Source organism: Tamandua tetradactyla, chromosome 19 (genome assembly GCF_023851605.1).
Source record: "Tamandua tetradactyla isolate mTamTet1 chromosome 19, mTamTet1.pri, whole genome shotgun sequence".
NCBI classification, from domain to species: Eukaryota; Metazoa; Chordata; class Mammalia; order Pilosa; family Myrmecophagidae; genus Tamandua; species Tamandua tetradactyla.
Genome location: NC_135345.1, coordinates 30473613 through 30490398, shown reverse-complemented (window position 1 = coordinate 30490398; position 16786 = coordinate 30473613). Strand labels below are relative to the sequence as shown.

The window sequence follows — 16786 nt, the reverse complement described above, 5'->3', positions numbered from 1 at the left end:
AAACATATGAGAAATAATAATAAAACCTGGGTATCAAACTGGAAAAAAATAGTCATGGAACTCAATGCAAAGAGAATCAAGTTCCAACCCAATGCTGATTTACCACATAGTTGTGGTCTCAACAAGCCATAAGAAATAGGACCCCAGTCAAAGACCAGGATCCGTGGTGATGGGCATTGCTGAACACATCTCAGTGGAACCTAGAAAGAGAAGCTATTTATTCAGAGCCTGCTATGCAGGTGAGTCAGTCATTATCAAGTTTGGCAATGATTCATATGCAGGCAGGGGAGTGGGAAAGCTTTCAGTGAACATGAAGGAAGGCTTCAGATATGCTGTGAGTGGAGGTTGTTGTCATGGGGAAGATGGAGGCAGGCTATCTAGAAGTGGAGCATATTAGGTGATTGATTTGTGGAGCATGTTTTTTTGTTATTTGTTTCATTTTGTTTTTTCTCTTTGATCCTGAGTTGCAAGCAGGGGCAAAACCTAAGAAAGCTGAAAGTTAATTATCAAATCCTGAACAATTTTGGTACAATTGCTGCAGAAGCTGTGGTTTCCTTTCTTGGATATTTATAGCAGAGATTGAGTTTTGGCTCTCCAATAGGTTGTTGAAGATCAGATTTCTATATTTCTATATGCTCTGACCATTATCTGTGTATCCCATTTCTCAGTAAACTTCTTCTTTGAGGAGAGGTTATTATATAGTCTCAGTGACTAGTCTATAGCTGGAACATAACAGGTGTATGCCCATATAGATTTGTTAAAGAAGTGAATTAATTCATCAAATTAATGCTTAATTCTATTGTCACAACAACTTTGCAGGGTGTCCATGTTTGATACTTATATGACAATTTATTTTAGATTAAGAAACCAGGATACAGAAGATTATATACCTTGGATTAAATTATATGGTTTATAAATGTTAGAAGAAGAGCTATAATTTCTTTTCTTTCTGATTCATATAGAATATTTCTTTGTTTTTCATATGATAGCTTTAATTTTATCCATAGTACATTCATATTATGATTATTGGATACCTGCTATGTAACAGTAACATTTATTACTTAATTTAAATCACATAGCATCTTAATGATTTTTGTATTATTTCTTCCATCATGCAGATGAATGCATTAAGAGAAAAAAAATACCTTGTAAGTACACTTAATGGTAGATCCATTTTTTGAATTGCAAAAACAGTATTTGATTACTGTTGTTAAATAATTTTAGGCATAACCTCTAAATAGCAGTCAAATACTTGGCTGCTTTGTCATAATATGAAGAGGTACTGCATATTGTACATTGTTCTTGCCCTCAATTTTTTCCATCTAGTTTTTCTTTAGACCTTTATTATGGGAAACACTGTGCATCATACACCTCATCTCGAGTTATTTTTCACCTTTTTGCTTTATATTTCATGACCATTTCTCCTCCATTTTCCTTCCTGTTCTTCTATATATCCTCAAATATAATGTAATATGAACATTTATCCATTAATATAGACATGCAAGATTGAGCACCATTATTAGCTTAAGAACAATATGAATAACAGCAATCACAAAAACAGCATGCTAGTTAAGAGTATTTGAGCATGACAGCCAGCTTTTTAGATAGTCTCCAAAAGTGCTTTATTACCAATGTTTATTAAAATAAGACTGATATAATGTACTTGGGTATATTTATTTATCTATAGCATAGCCATGACTTAAACACTGCTAGAAATTCTTTTTTAACTGAGTTTGTATAAGATGCCTCAGGACAGATGAGATTGTAATACTAATAGTAAATACAGATTTGTAAATTCACAGATTGATTGGTTGATTTTTCAGATCTGTAAAAATCTCCCATTCTATGGAGTCCCTGGGGCAAGCAAGTGATATAAAAACACAAAATATTTTGAGTCAAAACAAATAAAAACCAGCCTTACAGCTCTAGTTCGTTCAAAAGCTTCCCCTATAAATTAGAGAATTTGGTCTAGAGGAAAAATTGCACACCACTTCTAGAGGTTAACTGACATTAAATTTCAACAAATAGAAGGCACTCTAAAGCCTGAGGACTGTCCTTGATATAATACCCACTATCTATTCCATTAATTGTAAACAGGTAAATTCTGGTTAAGCCTAGAGGGACTGAAAGCAGCAAGAAAATCGAATATGAAATTTGTGCTGAGAAGACTGCTCTTTGCAGGAAAACAGAAAAACAAATGGTATTTATTTTTAGTAGGCTGAATATTGGTTATAGGAAAGCAGAGTGAGAGTTTCACATGTGGATAAACTGCATATGGAATACATGAACCTAGCTGTTTTCATGTAAAAATGGTTGAAATTTTAAGGACATATATTTGAAAAATATAGGAAATTTGCATCCAGATGGTAACAAGACCCAGGAGTAATTGAATCCATTACTTGAGACAGAAGAATATGATTATCTTTTTCTCAGTTTGCCTCCTTTCAGATTGAACCATGGAGAAGGTGAGGCACTTGCAATCTTATGGTAAACTTTCTGGTCTGTCAAAAAGTTTAGTTCATAAGGTCAAAGGGCAGAGAACAAAGATGTATTGGGGATTTCAAAGTTGGAATAACAACATCTGAAAATCTGAAACTCTAAAACTCTATAGAATAGCAACAGTGACATATTTTTAAAGCATTAGTAGGTGCCAATCATTTTTCTGACTACTTTAGATTAGATATTATTACTCTCCCATCCTATAAATGAGAAAATGGAAGTATAAATTGTTGAAGATCATACAGGTGGTAAGTAATGATTAGAGACGTCAAGCATGAGACATATCAAAGAGACAAGAAAAGAAGGTTCTGAAACTAGGAGAATATATGATAAAGGCAGAGAAAAGTGAGGTGAGCTTTCAGCAATTCTGGAATTAGAATGTCAGAACATAAAATGGTATTAACCACTAGACCAATTTAGGAGAAAATGAAAGTAAAAAAATTATGTCCAGTGACAGTTGTTTCATTGACAATAGTTTGTATAAATGACCCTTTAAAATAATATATGTGTATGTATTGTGCATGCATATATAAAAATATAATATTGATAAATTTCTAATGTTGACAAAAGATGAACGAGAGAGAGCCATAGATGAAACCCTCTATTCCATTTGTATGAGTTCAGCTGTTTCATAGTATATAAATAATTGCACTAGTATCTGTGAGTCAGCACATCTTCTCTTTATGTACTCATGGGCAGCAGCGACAAGATTATAGCTAATTTTGTCTGGTAGTAGTATGTGCCCAAGATTTCCAGTGATTCTAAACCTTCTTTTACTCAGTGTGAAATGATTCCAAACGCTTCTCATGTAGGCTATTTGAGATACTCATGGATCCAAGGGGCCCAGAAGAGGACACCATGCAAACTTTCACATATTCATTCCTGAAGATCATTTATAAGCATATCGTTTTATTATTTGTGTGCCCTATTGTTAGATATTTATTAACTATTTGAATTGGAGCAAGATCTGTGATCTGTTAGATGCTTATTTATTTATTAGTATATGGGAAATGAGGGTACTCTCAAAGTGTGGGGTTTCTGTTAGAATTAAGTGATTAAAAGCAAATAAAAGGGGGTGCAAAGGTAGTTCAGTGGTAAAATGATTTCCTGTCATGTGGCAGACCTGGGTTTGATTCCTGGTCCATGCACTTTCCAAAAAAGAAGTAAAGCAAACAAGCAAACTAAATTTAACAAATACTAATGCAATAAAGGGATATTCACATGGAAAAATAATGAAATGTGACCCCCATCATACAGCATACCAAAAAAAAAAAAGTAAAAAAAAAACCCTATAAATTTTAAAGCATAGACATGTAGAGGGTATTATCATACTGAAAATCCTCAGTGATTTCATTAGTCAGAGACCTCACAAGTTTCTAAAGAAGACTGTCATCATTTAAAGAAAGGCAATAAATTGAAAAAAGAAGACACATAAGAGAAAGACAGGTTGAATATTATTTCATAGCTGAAATTCTATATATAAAATGTCACAATCATCTGTTTTATCTAAACAGCAATGCAATTAGGAACATGTATGTTCTTTTAAATCTTAGAGTTATGAAATCCACTTGAGGATCTTTATGCCACAATTGAAAAGTTCCTTCTGGTAAACAAAAGCAAGTAACTAGAAAAAATATGAAATCACAAAGATAAGAGAGAGAAGTAAGAAATGGTTAAACACTAAGGTAAATATTGACCCAATGTTTATAAAGATGAGAAAAGAGAGAAGTGCAGAAAGTCCATCCAAAAACTCCTTGTCACTGTGATGGTTGATTTAGTTTAAAAAATTTTATTTTATTAAATTCCGTAAGTAAAACAAATTTGAAATACCAGGCAGGCAGCTAATTCTCAGGAGCTAACACCAGTGTTTTCATGTTCAAGGTCTAACCCTCTATTCTGTGACTGATGAATAATGGAGTAGAATTTGTTCTCTCAGCAAAGAAGAAAACATTCTTCTTAAACTCATAACTTCTTTAGCTACATTTGAAGTCCAATAATTATTTATACTTCATGGAAGAGTTAGTTGAATGTTGAAAAAGTTCTGATTTTCTGTGGCAACAGTAGCCAGGCAGGAAAAATTAAAATATTCACTTAGAGCTAGAGAGAAGGTCGACGTGGATATTAAATTAGTGTTTTCAAGTTGAGTGAATTTTTTTGGCTAAATCTTGAGCGGTGAAATTATGTTGACCTTCATTGAGAAAAAATATTGAGTCCAAACTCCCTAAATGTTAATTTTTGAACCAAATTACTGTTTAGAATGATTATAATAATTTGATGTTTCTGCTAATAGTTTTTGTATAAGAGGAGCATATTTGACCTTTCTAAAATGTCAGAAATAATATTTAATATTAATATGCTCCTCAGCCACTTTAAACACTCAGGTAATATTTAATATTAAAATAATAATCTTGATATTTGTGCTCAAAATGTCATCATATATTGCTTGAAGGATGATTCTATGTCTCTCTAAAATTGATTAATTCAAATATTTCTCCCACAAAGTGGTTTAGGAATTGAAATAAATTAAAGTAATTTATTTTGTAAAAATTAAATAGATTTTACTCAATATAAGGTGAAGTAAAATGAAACCCAGTTACTTTACGGCCATTTTTATTGTGGGATTAGCAATAGTTTGGGAAATGAATGGATGGGAAGGGAAGTCTATATTTTAATGTTGGCATCAGAGTCTTTAAGTGAAAATTTCGAGGAGGCATTGTTACAGTGAAACATAAGAGAATACCGTTCAGCTAAAATGTCAAGTGATCTTTGTCTTTATATCAACAATACATTGCTTAATCATAGAGTCCTTAGATTGATGTCTATTCTTCATTCATTTGTTATTACCATGCATTGAGGCTGTATATCTATATCTGGAATAGATATGAAAATTTCTTACAATATTGGTCATTTAAATTTCCACCTTGATCTTATTTTCTTACTACTTTGAATGTCAAACACTTCACATGAACAGACATATAATATTTTTAAGCAGTTCATTCAAATACTTAAAAATGTGCTTCTCATATACCTGAAATAACAAAGCCCATTTTTTTTCAAGGAAACAGTTTTGCAGTTCTCATTTGTTATTATATATCTGATTATGTCAGAAGACCATATGTGATGGTTTAGTTCATGTGTCAACTTAGTTAAATTATAGTTTCCAATCATTTGATTGGACAAACAAGCAAGCACTGTCCTGATTTTACTGTGAGAATATTTCATAAGGTTAAATTATCAATAAATTGGTAGCATCTATGGCTGATTACACTTAAAATCAACTGAGGTGATTGCCTTCAGTAATGAGAGAAGACATGTCCAATCTGTTGAAGGTCTTAAAAGAAGAACTGAAAATTTCTACAGTCAAAAGGAAGAATTTCTATCTCTACTTCCATCAGTCAGTTTTCTCTTCAAAAATTCATGGAAAAACCTCATTGAAGTTCCCAACTTGAAGCCTGTCTTACAGAATTAGGACTTGCTCATCTGCGCTTCACATGAGTCAATTCCTATAATAAATCTCATAATATATACATTTTTGAACTTTTTTATTTTATAGTATTAAATCTCATAATATTTACATTATAAATATATAAATGATGTGCAGAGAGTAAGAATATTAACCACTCTCTCTCTCTCTCTCAGAGAGTTTGTGAGGATTAAATAAAGATATTCATGGCCAAAATCTAATTGAGAGCTCAGTCTGTAACAGATGTTCCATAATGAAAAAGTGCAGATTTTCAGAGACATTATTTCATGAGTTGAAAGTGTTCATTCAAAATAACATATAGACCTGACTTTGAAAGTTATCTTTAAAAATTGTTGATTTTGTATTTTGGTACTATAGTAATTCGTATTTTATAAAAATCATTTTGTTAAAAAGGGTTTTGTGATCATCGATGCTTTTAACTGCTATTTCAGGTCTTAGGGCCTGGATTGAGGACAGCAAGAAAACTGATCTACATTGAAAAAATAAAAAGGTAAACCATGCTGATTAGTAAAAAATTATAACAAAACCCATCTGCAAGAATTTATGGGTCTGATGAGAATCCTAACCAATGAGTCAGGAGCTCCATGAAAGCAACTAAAGTATAAAAGTGTTTGTAGGCTGTTGTTAGCCATAGTTGGCAAGTCATTCAAATAATAGGTGAGATTGAAAAATAATTGTCCAGTTCACAAACAGGAATTAAAAGAAATAGAGGGACTCCATGATTTCAGGAGCCCAGAAGTGTTAAACCAAGGAGTCTAAATTCAAGAAGTTATAAAGGAGAGAGTGATAGGAATTGCAAAAATGGAGGGATTAAGGGATTTCAATTTAGATGTAGTCTAATTCAGAAATGATTAGATGAATTGAGGGTGATATTTAAAAATATAAGAAGTTGTGTGTAAATAAGATTATTTTTATTGAGTTTTTGGAGCCATGTCATTATTGTTAAAGTTGTATGTAGATACAAAATATTTCTTTTAGAATTTGGTACTGAAACACCATGGCATAAAAGAGAATATGAGATTGGTAGATATAAAAAATAAGGGAATTATCATAAGCCATTTGCCAGAAAGAAACAGAATCTGGAGTTGGAATCTGTTTTTAAAACCAAGATTTACTAAATTCATGGATGGCAATTTCAATTTTACTTGAAATTGAAAAACCACCCTTCCAGTTATTTTTATTTACATATTTTTTTTCATTTTTCTTATTTTTTTAAATTTTCTTTTGCTTCATTAACCTTTTCCCCTCAATTTATAGATAGCATTCCTCTTTGTTCCCTGGGGAAACTGTAGAGTCCAAATGGAGAGGATTAAAAAATTGCTGTTTTATTTTCATTCTAAATATTTCTGAACTTGTATAAATTACAAAAAGTGCTGCATAATTTGAAAGATCAAGTGTAATAATAGGTGCCACTTTTATCAGAAAACTGAAATGATGAACATTGTGACATAAAAGATTATCAGAATTTAATAAGCAAATGAAGAATAGTTTGAACCAAGATATATACCTATAATATCTTTCAATTAACGTTAGACTAAAATGGTCCAATATACAATGCTAATTTTAATATAAAAATGGTCAAGATTGGAAGAAAAACATTTTTTACTAATAGAAAATACATTTTCATATGCTCACAGAATGGAGAAAAAACTAGAAACTTTTCTAATATTTTGCATTATCTTGATAGTTTAAAAGTTTTCACCCTGTACTAATAAAATAATGAAGACTATACAGAATCTTCTTTTAAAATAAAAGCTTTGCAGATAATTTAATGTGGAGATTGTGAATGCCACTCTAGATTTTGGTTTTTTAAAAGCATATTGGCATTGCATTGCATCATTTTGGAACATTTTGTCTTAACACTGAGATACATTTTCAACTTCATAAATTCAAGGTGATTGTTAACAAAGTAGAAACAATCCCAGCATATTTTAGACTTCAAGTTTGTGAGTCATACTGATTTTTATTACATAAATGGATAAGAATCATAGGTTTTCACTTATAATTATTGCTAATGAAAAGAGATTTGTTCTATCACACAACTAAAGATTTCATTCTATTTCTTTTCATTGAAAATATTAAAAAAGACAGAAGATAGTGAACACTGAGTGCAAACCTAAAATCCTTAGATGTGAAGTGTTGGAACAGGTAGAGTACAAATAGAGAGAGAATGGTATATTTAGCCTAGCAAACCTGGGGCAACAAAGCTCGTATTCAAATGAGAAAAGACAAACTGGGAAGATAATAGTTACAGTTAAATTTACTGACAATAAAAATTACACATAAATTTTCCAATATAAATAACTTCCAAAGAGATGAAATGGTTTGCTGTTTGTAAAGTCAGCAGACAGAACCCAAATCACAGACAAATATAAATTCATTTTATTCTATCAATAGATGCAGTTAGCTGTGTATTTTAGAATGTATTTTTTAATTTTGCTGATTATCTTTAGTTGATAATATAAATTTTATGTGGGTAAACATTTTTCTTCCTCAAAAGCCTCATTTCCTATCCTGTTGTCTTAATCTGTCTCCACATTTCTGATTAATTGATGGAGTGTCAGCTATAAACTCTGGTATGCTCTCTAGTCAGCTTCACTTGTACATAATTCAATAGTGATGCTATTTGTTCATGCTAAGTTATTTTATGTCCTACACTAGGTCTTCCCTATTGCTAGGATTTCATGAATGGTTTCCAGGAATTACAGGACTCTTGGGGTGGGGTGGGTAGAGTGTAAAGGTGATAAAATAAAGAGAGGGAGTCCAGTAGCAGAAGCAAATAGAATCCTGTAGATAAATGATCTCTTTCTATGCTAGCAACAAAGAAACAAGAAGCAGTTATTTATATGGTTTCTTAGGTGCTTGATACAAAGTGAGAGTCATTCTCACCTTGGCCCTTGTTTCTTACCCCTTGTTTCTTCTAATTTCTGAGGTTGCATTTTCTAAAACATTTTTGCTATTTCTTTAGGATTTGCTTTCTGGGAAACTAGCCTAAGATGTTTGAAGATCTTAAAATCCTACAAAGTGCAAGGATGATAATATGCACTAAGGATATATTTGTTGAGTGAAGGAAGTAAGATTATAATTGATACTAGAATGGACATTTGGTTTGGTTGCCTACCTGACATCTATTCTAATTCTCTCATAAATATATGATCTTACAGGGAGTAGACTTTGCGTGTGGTTCTCTTCATTTAGCCAGTAAAGAACAATTGACTTGTTTTTCATGCTGAAAGTGCTCCTGCAGACATGTAAATGTTTTTAAAAACTGCTGGACTTTCTGTAGGAAGTGCAGCAAGCACCAACCTCACAAAGTGACACAGTACAAGTAAGGCAAGGATTTTCTCTGTGCCCAAGGAAAGTGGTGGTGCAACAGGAAGCCATATGGCTATGGCAGGCAGTCTTAGTCAATTTTTGAGAGGAAGGGTAAAACTACAAAGGAGAGTGTGCCGAGGCATCAAGGAGTTGAGCCCAGCTATAGAGCCAAAAGAATGTTGGCTATTAAGAGAGGCAAGCATTTTGTACTGGAGGAGACAAGAAGGGAAAGGGACAAGTGAACCAGTTCTAAGTCTTGTCTTTTGTTTCATTATGATGACAATAAAATCTTGAGGTTATGGTCATGTCAAAAGGCAAAAAAAGAGTACATGACTTAGCCCAGGCCAGCATATTTTTTCATACCACTTACATCACCCTCATAACATGTTAATTCACCTACCTATTTACATTAATTTACCTATCTATCTTGTGTCACTCCTATTAGAATATTAGTTCAATGCGGCCAGAATTCTTTATGTTTTGTGCAATGGTGCATCTGCAATATCTAGAATACAGTACTTTGTACATGCTAATAAATTAATTCCTTCACTGAGCAGATAATATGTGGCAGATAGTCTCATATGTTCTGGAGAAAAAGCAATGAGTGAATGAAAATAAATAGCCCTCATTGCCCTTACAAAGTTTATATTATGATTAGGTCAAATGTACAGTAAGCAAAAAATAAGTAAGTTTTCATTTCCACTTAAGTAAATATAAAAATGCATTTGTATGTATATAAATGTACATATATATATTATATAGGTTTGTTTATACATATTTTTTATACATGCATGTATAAAAGTATTATGAAGAAATAAAGCAAGAAAGGGGAAGATAAAATCTGAGAAAGAAGGCGTAGATTTAAAGAAATAAATTTTGATAAATATCTAAGCAAATAATTCATTGACTCAGAGATGGGCAAGTGAGTCTTGTCAATTGGGACTAAGTTCAGTGCTCTCTTCTCAAGTGATCTTGAATTTGAATAGATAGGATGCAGGTCTGGAGGTGCAGGCAGAAAACGGGAACCTCCAATACAGAGAAAAATGGAAATGGAGTTAGAAAACATAAATCCTAATGATACAGTGTGAGTCTTTGGCCCTCGAGAGCAGTATTAGTTCCCGTGATACTATTTATTTATATGAACCAGAAAAATATTTTTTTGTTTCTAAATAGGTTGACATTGGATTTTCTATCATGCATAACTAACAGGGTTTGACTAAACAGGCACATATAATAGAGAATTTGGTCTAAATTTGAATACCTATTTCTCAATAATTCAATTGTACAATTTGTGGACAGGCTGATAAACATGAAATGATGTCATAGCTACATAATAGAAGAAAAGAAAAAGGCAAAAAAAATAGTACAGTTAAAAAAATAAAAGCACCTACATTTTTAGATCATTCAAATTACATTAGCTAAATAGAAATAACCCTAGCTCCCTTGTTTTGTTTTTTTAGGATTTCCTTTCTACTATTTTGATTTTTATTGTTCTATATTTAACAACTGAGATATCTACTTTTGTTTAATCATACATCCCTTGTACTTCCTACTGATAGAATACATAAATTATTTTCTTGATTTTGCAGATCATTTACCAAAGATTATTGAAAAGCTAAATAATTATAAGGAGAAGCAATGGCAAATAGAAAAGTATGTACTAGTAAACATAATTCTTGGAAACATTTAATAAAAACTTCTTCATGTACAAAATTTGTAGAGTATGGAAAAATGAATTAAATTTTAATTTAAGAATTTCAATTTAAACCTGAGCTTCAGAACCAAGGAGTATGAATTTCTTTGTTCACCTTGTAGCTTTGCCTCCTATCTACAGTTACAATGACCTCAAGGATAGTTGAAGAATTAATGTCACTGAAAGGAAGTTATATCATCCTTCATGAGAGAGTTACATTGTTGCAGCTGTGATTTGATGCTGTCTCTCTTTCATAGATTATTTTCAAATCTCATCACTTGAGTGTTATTTTGTCCAAATCTGCAGCTAAAAAGTTCCAACTATTTTGCTCATCTAACTAGATTTTCATGACACTCTTTCCAACACTCTGTCATGATTCACAGGTATTGCTGATGATATAATTTATGAATCTGATAATGTCAGTAATATTGTAGCAATATGAAAATTTTCCCACACTTGCTTTATCAAGTTGTTTGTCTGTTGTCCGTTTAATGGTTTAGGAAGGAATTGATAGTTGCTATGAACTGTCTGTAGGATACCTAAAAGATATTTTATTCTATTTTATTTTCTTTACTTTGTTTCTCAATAAATAGCTAGCTCTATACTACCTATCTTTCTGTGTATTTGATAATCTCTGTTTGGCAATGTATTTTGTCCCAAAAAAGCAATTTGTAATTGTCAGTTTAATCAAACCATAGCAGCTTTTCAACATTAGCAGCTTCTGGAATCAGAGTGGAAGAAATATGCTTGATGCTTGAACAAAAATCTGAGCAAACAAAATATGACGAGCCAATAGAACTCTGACAGCAGTTTGTGTATAGGACAATATTGAAAATTGAATAGGCAAATCAGACTAAAGAATTCTACAGAAAAACATACTAAAGCTTTCTTTTGAATTTTTGAAATGTTTTTCTTTATAAGTTTACTGTCTCCTTACACTTGAAAATTCAAGTTTTGAAAGGTTTTAGCTTACCAATGATCTATAGGGATTTTTAATGCGACTGAAAATAAAGGTTAAAGAAAAGACATAACTTCCCATTTTCTGTGCATTATATTTAGACATATTATTTGCATGGTATCTTAATTGCAGGTAAAGTTTTGCAGTTCTTAGATAATGACCCCTACAAGGAAGCCTTCAGCCCAAGAATATTTTGTGAAAATGGAAACACAAATTGGAGGTGGGATAAGATAACATTATTAGAAAGGAAGAGAGAAAGAATTGGAGAAAGCAAGAGAGAGAGATTTAAAAAAGAGAAAGGGAGAGAGAGAGAGAGAGAGAGAGAGAGAGAGAGAGAGAGAGAGAGAGAGAGAGAGAGAGAGAGAGAGAGAGAGAGAGAGAGAGAGAGAGAGAGAGAGAGAGAGAGAGAGAGAGAGAGAGAGAGAGAGAGAGAGAGAGAGAGAGAGAGAGAGAGAGAGAGAGAGAGAGAAGAAAGAAAGAAAGAAAGAAAGAAAGAAAGAAAGAAAGAAAGAAAGAAAGAAAGAAAGAAAGAAAGAAAGAAAGAAAGAAAGAAAGAAAGAAAGAAAGAAAGAAAGAAAGAAGAAAGAAAGAAGGAAAAGAATGGGGGCAAGGGAAGCAGGTTGGAAGGAAGGCACAAGGCAGGAAATCGGAATCAAACTTCTGAAATTAAATGCTGAATATTAGAAGATATTTTACAATACTCTAGGAAAATATTAAATGATGACAATTGATGTAACAAAACTAACCTAAATAGAATTTATAGTGGGAGCTTATGTCTTTCTAACATTTGTTTTATTCAAAGATGTCAATATATTACTAAGGAAATCACTCTCTTCATAACCTAGGGAAAAATTCTCAATTAAGTATTAGAAAAAGAAAAAATTTATATTTCCAATGAGTGATTTCTCTCTTAAATTCATTTCTGTGGTAGAAAGTCATTTAATAGAATATAATGCAGTTCATTAATGGAGAAATGTTATAATTATAGTGATTCAGTATTATAAAAAAGGAATAATCTCCCTAGAGAAAAGACACATATAATGAGTTATCTGAACAATTAGTTACCTGAACCATCAGGATGAGAATTGTAGATGATCCACAAGATTAATAAAACTTTGAAAAGTTTGACAATTTCATGGAAATTAATAGTTGGTTTAATCTCTGTACTGCCAACACAGTTTTAATAACTCTTTAATATTGTTCATGCCATATTGTATTATCCTTGTTCTATAGTAGCCCTAACTCCTATTAGAGTATGTACTCCTCAAGGGCAGAGAAAATATCATTTTATCATTTTGTCCTGTCCTAATTTCATATGAGATGTGCCTGTTACCGAGAAGTCAGTATTTAAAGGATGATTATGAATACTGAATCACTACATAGATTTTCCTTTTTTTCTTTCTAGTATATTAAAGTAGACTGAGTGAAATACCTGAAATCTCTGAACTATTATCTAGTTGCCTTGGTCTCAGATAATAATTGTATGGCATTTATCTTGTGTCCTTGCGATTGTACAAGCCTTGTGACTGACCTTTACTTGTACCCATTTTATCAGTAATTTATTTATTTTTTTTTACTTTAGGGTCTCATGATCACTAAAGACAGCTACCAAAGTTTATTAATAAAGTCTCTTGGGTAAGCCCAGAATTAACCCACCCCAATTCCAAAGGTACCTTGATAATCAAAACTGGATCTAACCAAAATGAACCCACCTGACATGCATAATAACTTAAAAATCATGACCATCATCATATTAAGGCTGCCATTTTCTAATATACATTGTATTAGTTAGGGTTCTCTAGAGAAACAGAGTCAACAGGAAACACTCGCTAATATAAAATTTATAGAAGTGTCTCACATGACTGTGGGAATGCACAGTCCAAAATCTGCAGGACAGGCTGTGAAGCCGATGTTCCTAATGGAGGGTCTGGATGAACTCCACAGGAGAGGCTTACCAGCCGAAGAAGGAAGAGAGCCTGTCTCTTCTGAATCCTCCTTAAAAGGCTTCCAATGATTAGATAGAGCATCACCCATTGCAGAAGACACCCCCCTTGGCTGATTACAACTGGAATCAGCTGTGGATGCAGCTGACGTGATCATGATTTAATTCTATGACATGTCCTCATCACAACAGACAGGCCAGCACTTGCTCAGCCATGAGACAAACAGGTACCGCCACTTGGCCAAGTTGACACATGAACCTGACCCTGACATACATTCTGTGACTAAGCATGTAATCAATCTGCACCTGCTCAATAATTATATCACTGCTAATTATATCATCTGGGACCATTGTGCTTATTATCCCATAACTTGCCCAACTTTTGATACTGTAAAACTATCAGAGTTACTGCAGTTCTAGGAGACAGAGTTTTGGCCTGTAGGTCATTTGATTTACTTCAGACCTGGTAATAAACTCTTTATCTCTTTGAAACCCTGGTGTCTCAGGAATTGGTCATTTTAGCACATTGGACAGAGAATCCACTGCTTTCGTTCAGTAACATGACTGTTAATCTTTTTAATACATAGCTGTTTGTTTAAGCTGTTGCCTGGTAAAAGTCAAATCTAGTAGCTTTTCCTGTAGTAGTCAATGGAAACCTGCAAATATTTCCTTTGCTACACAAGGTCTGTAACTCTGTCTCTTATGAATTTCCATATGAGAAAAATCTCTCTTTGAGTTCTTTTTGCTCATGCTTAGGTTTCTTACTTCAAATTAGTATATAACCCTCTCCCTGTTACCTGGTGTTTTCCACTCCCCACCCTAACCCCCACTCTCCCTGCCCCTGCCATCCTAGAGAATGGGTCTTGTTTTTAGAATCCTTGCATTGATGCTGATGATCTTTTCTGATTTATAACTGTCACCACCAAAACCCAACCAGGAAAGACCTACACTCACTGTGTTCTTTGATTCTTTGCAGGTCATGTTTTAGAATGCTGGCCTTTCCTTTTATTTAGGAGTTTTCAGTTGTTAAATCTTGACAATTTCTCAGATCAAGTCTCCAAAATATTCCCGAATGCTTTGAGTAATACCAGTCTTTATGAATTGAGTTGAAGCAATAAATGAATGGATCTTCTTTACTAATATGCTGCTGAGTTACATCTTATATTTACTATTGATTTCCAAAAAAGATTTTTCTAAGAAGGCAATCCAAAATAAATTCTAAAGTCCTCCAGCTGAATATAATACCACTTTTCATCATGTAAATGAAGATTACAGTAAAAATACATAAAACATCCAAATGTGGAGTTTTTGTTTACACTGACTGTGCATACCTATTCAAGTGAGGACAAATATATACCCAAATTTGCAATTATACAAATTAGAAAAATAATTTTAATAAAAAGCTAAGATGCCACATTAAATACTACTCTTGTAGTTATTATTTGGGGATCACAGAAAAAAATGCAAGACACCCTTTCCTGGAATCACTTAATGTGTTGCAGTTGATAACAGTTTTTTTGTTTTTGTTTTTGTGTGTGTGTGTTTAACTCTTATGGATATTTTCACTGTACATGCCAACATCTGTTGATTATTTCTCAGGAGGAGTCTTCACATGAGAAAGAATCCCTCATACACTATGAAACTTCCATAAAATGCCAAAATAGGGACCAATACATTGATATAGGTGCTTAGGATTAGGGTTTTCTGCTGTTCTTGATAAATCAATTCAAATATGATAGCTTAAAAACTCTCAAAACAGGCTTGATTGACTGTCCATTTTACGGAAATGCCTCGAGAAAATACATATTAAAAGATAAAGTAATTTTGAGGTATTGGTCATTACAGTAATATTAATTAACTTAATTATTAATAACTTTATCATTCCACATTATCTTCTTTTCCACATGCTAAAATCTTATGAATAAAACATCTACCCAGAAATAAGATTATAAAGATGTGACATCTTACTATTAGAAATATTAAGTAAAGATGAAATGGAGAGTTTTTTCAACAGAAAGTTTAAAGCCACTTTAAGTGACTGGTTATTTCTACTGAGAAATGCAACCAAATTAAGATTACAGACACTATTGGTTTAATAGTCATATAAGGCAATTGGAGTAATTTATTATAAGAAATTTTAAAATCCCTTTGGTTTTGTTCTTTTTTTTAACTTTTTTTATTGTATAGTGTAACATATATACAAAGCAAAGAAATAAAAATACAATTGTTTTCAAAGCATTCTTCAAAAAGTAGTTACAGGATAGATCCCAGAGTTTGTCGTGGGTTACCATATGATCCCCTCTTATTTTTCCCTCTAGCTGCTCCAGAATATAGGAAGCTAGAGAGCAAAAATACAGAATGCTTCACGAATTCGCATGCCATCCTTGTGCAGGGTCCATGCTGATCTCTTCTATCTTTCCAATTTTAGTATATGTGTTTCCGAAGCAAGCATGACAACAGTTTTTAAAATAACGTTTAAATAACAATGTGTTGCATGTTTTGATGGTAAAATATTCGGGATAAAGAGGGACCAAACTTTGCTTGGAGGGTGTCGGGGAGAAAATCATCGCCTAACCTAAATATGTGGCACATAATAGAAGTTTCTAAAATGTCACCTAGCCTAGATATATAGTAATAGATGTTTCAAACAGAAGCAATGAAAGAAGCTTTTGCCCATTTGTGCTCCAGTTTAATTTGAGGCATTTTCCTTTGCACCCTCATAGGTCCCTAGAACAAATGATTCTCTAGGGATCTGATGAACTATGATTATGAGTCATGAAATCTGACCTGAGGAATGACATGAAGAGAAACCTAGACCAACAGCTATGTGTAAGACTTCTGTTTTCTATTCTGATCTATCATATATCACTAGTGAACAGCTGAGAGGACAATAGC

At 32.7% G+C, this 16786-nt stretch overlaps 1 non-coding gene across 1 annotated transcript; it reads right to left on the bottom strand.

Annotated features, from left to right (window-relative positions):
* Positions 1-16238: 16238 nt before the first annotated feature.
* On the bottom strand, positions 16239-16341 carry LOC143663760 (U6 spliceosomal RNA). Its single transcript, XR_013166144.1, has one exon. It is a non-coding gene; the product is annotated as a U6 spliceosomal RNA (small nuclear RNA).
* Positions 16342-16786: the final 445 nt, after the last annotated feature.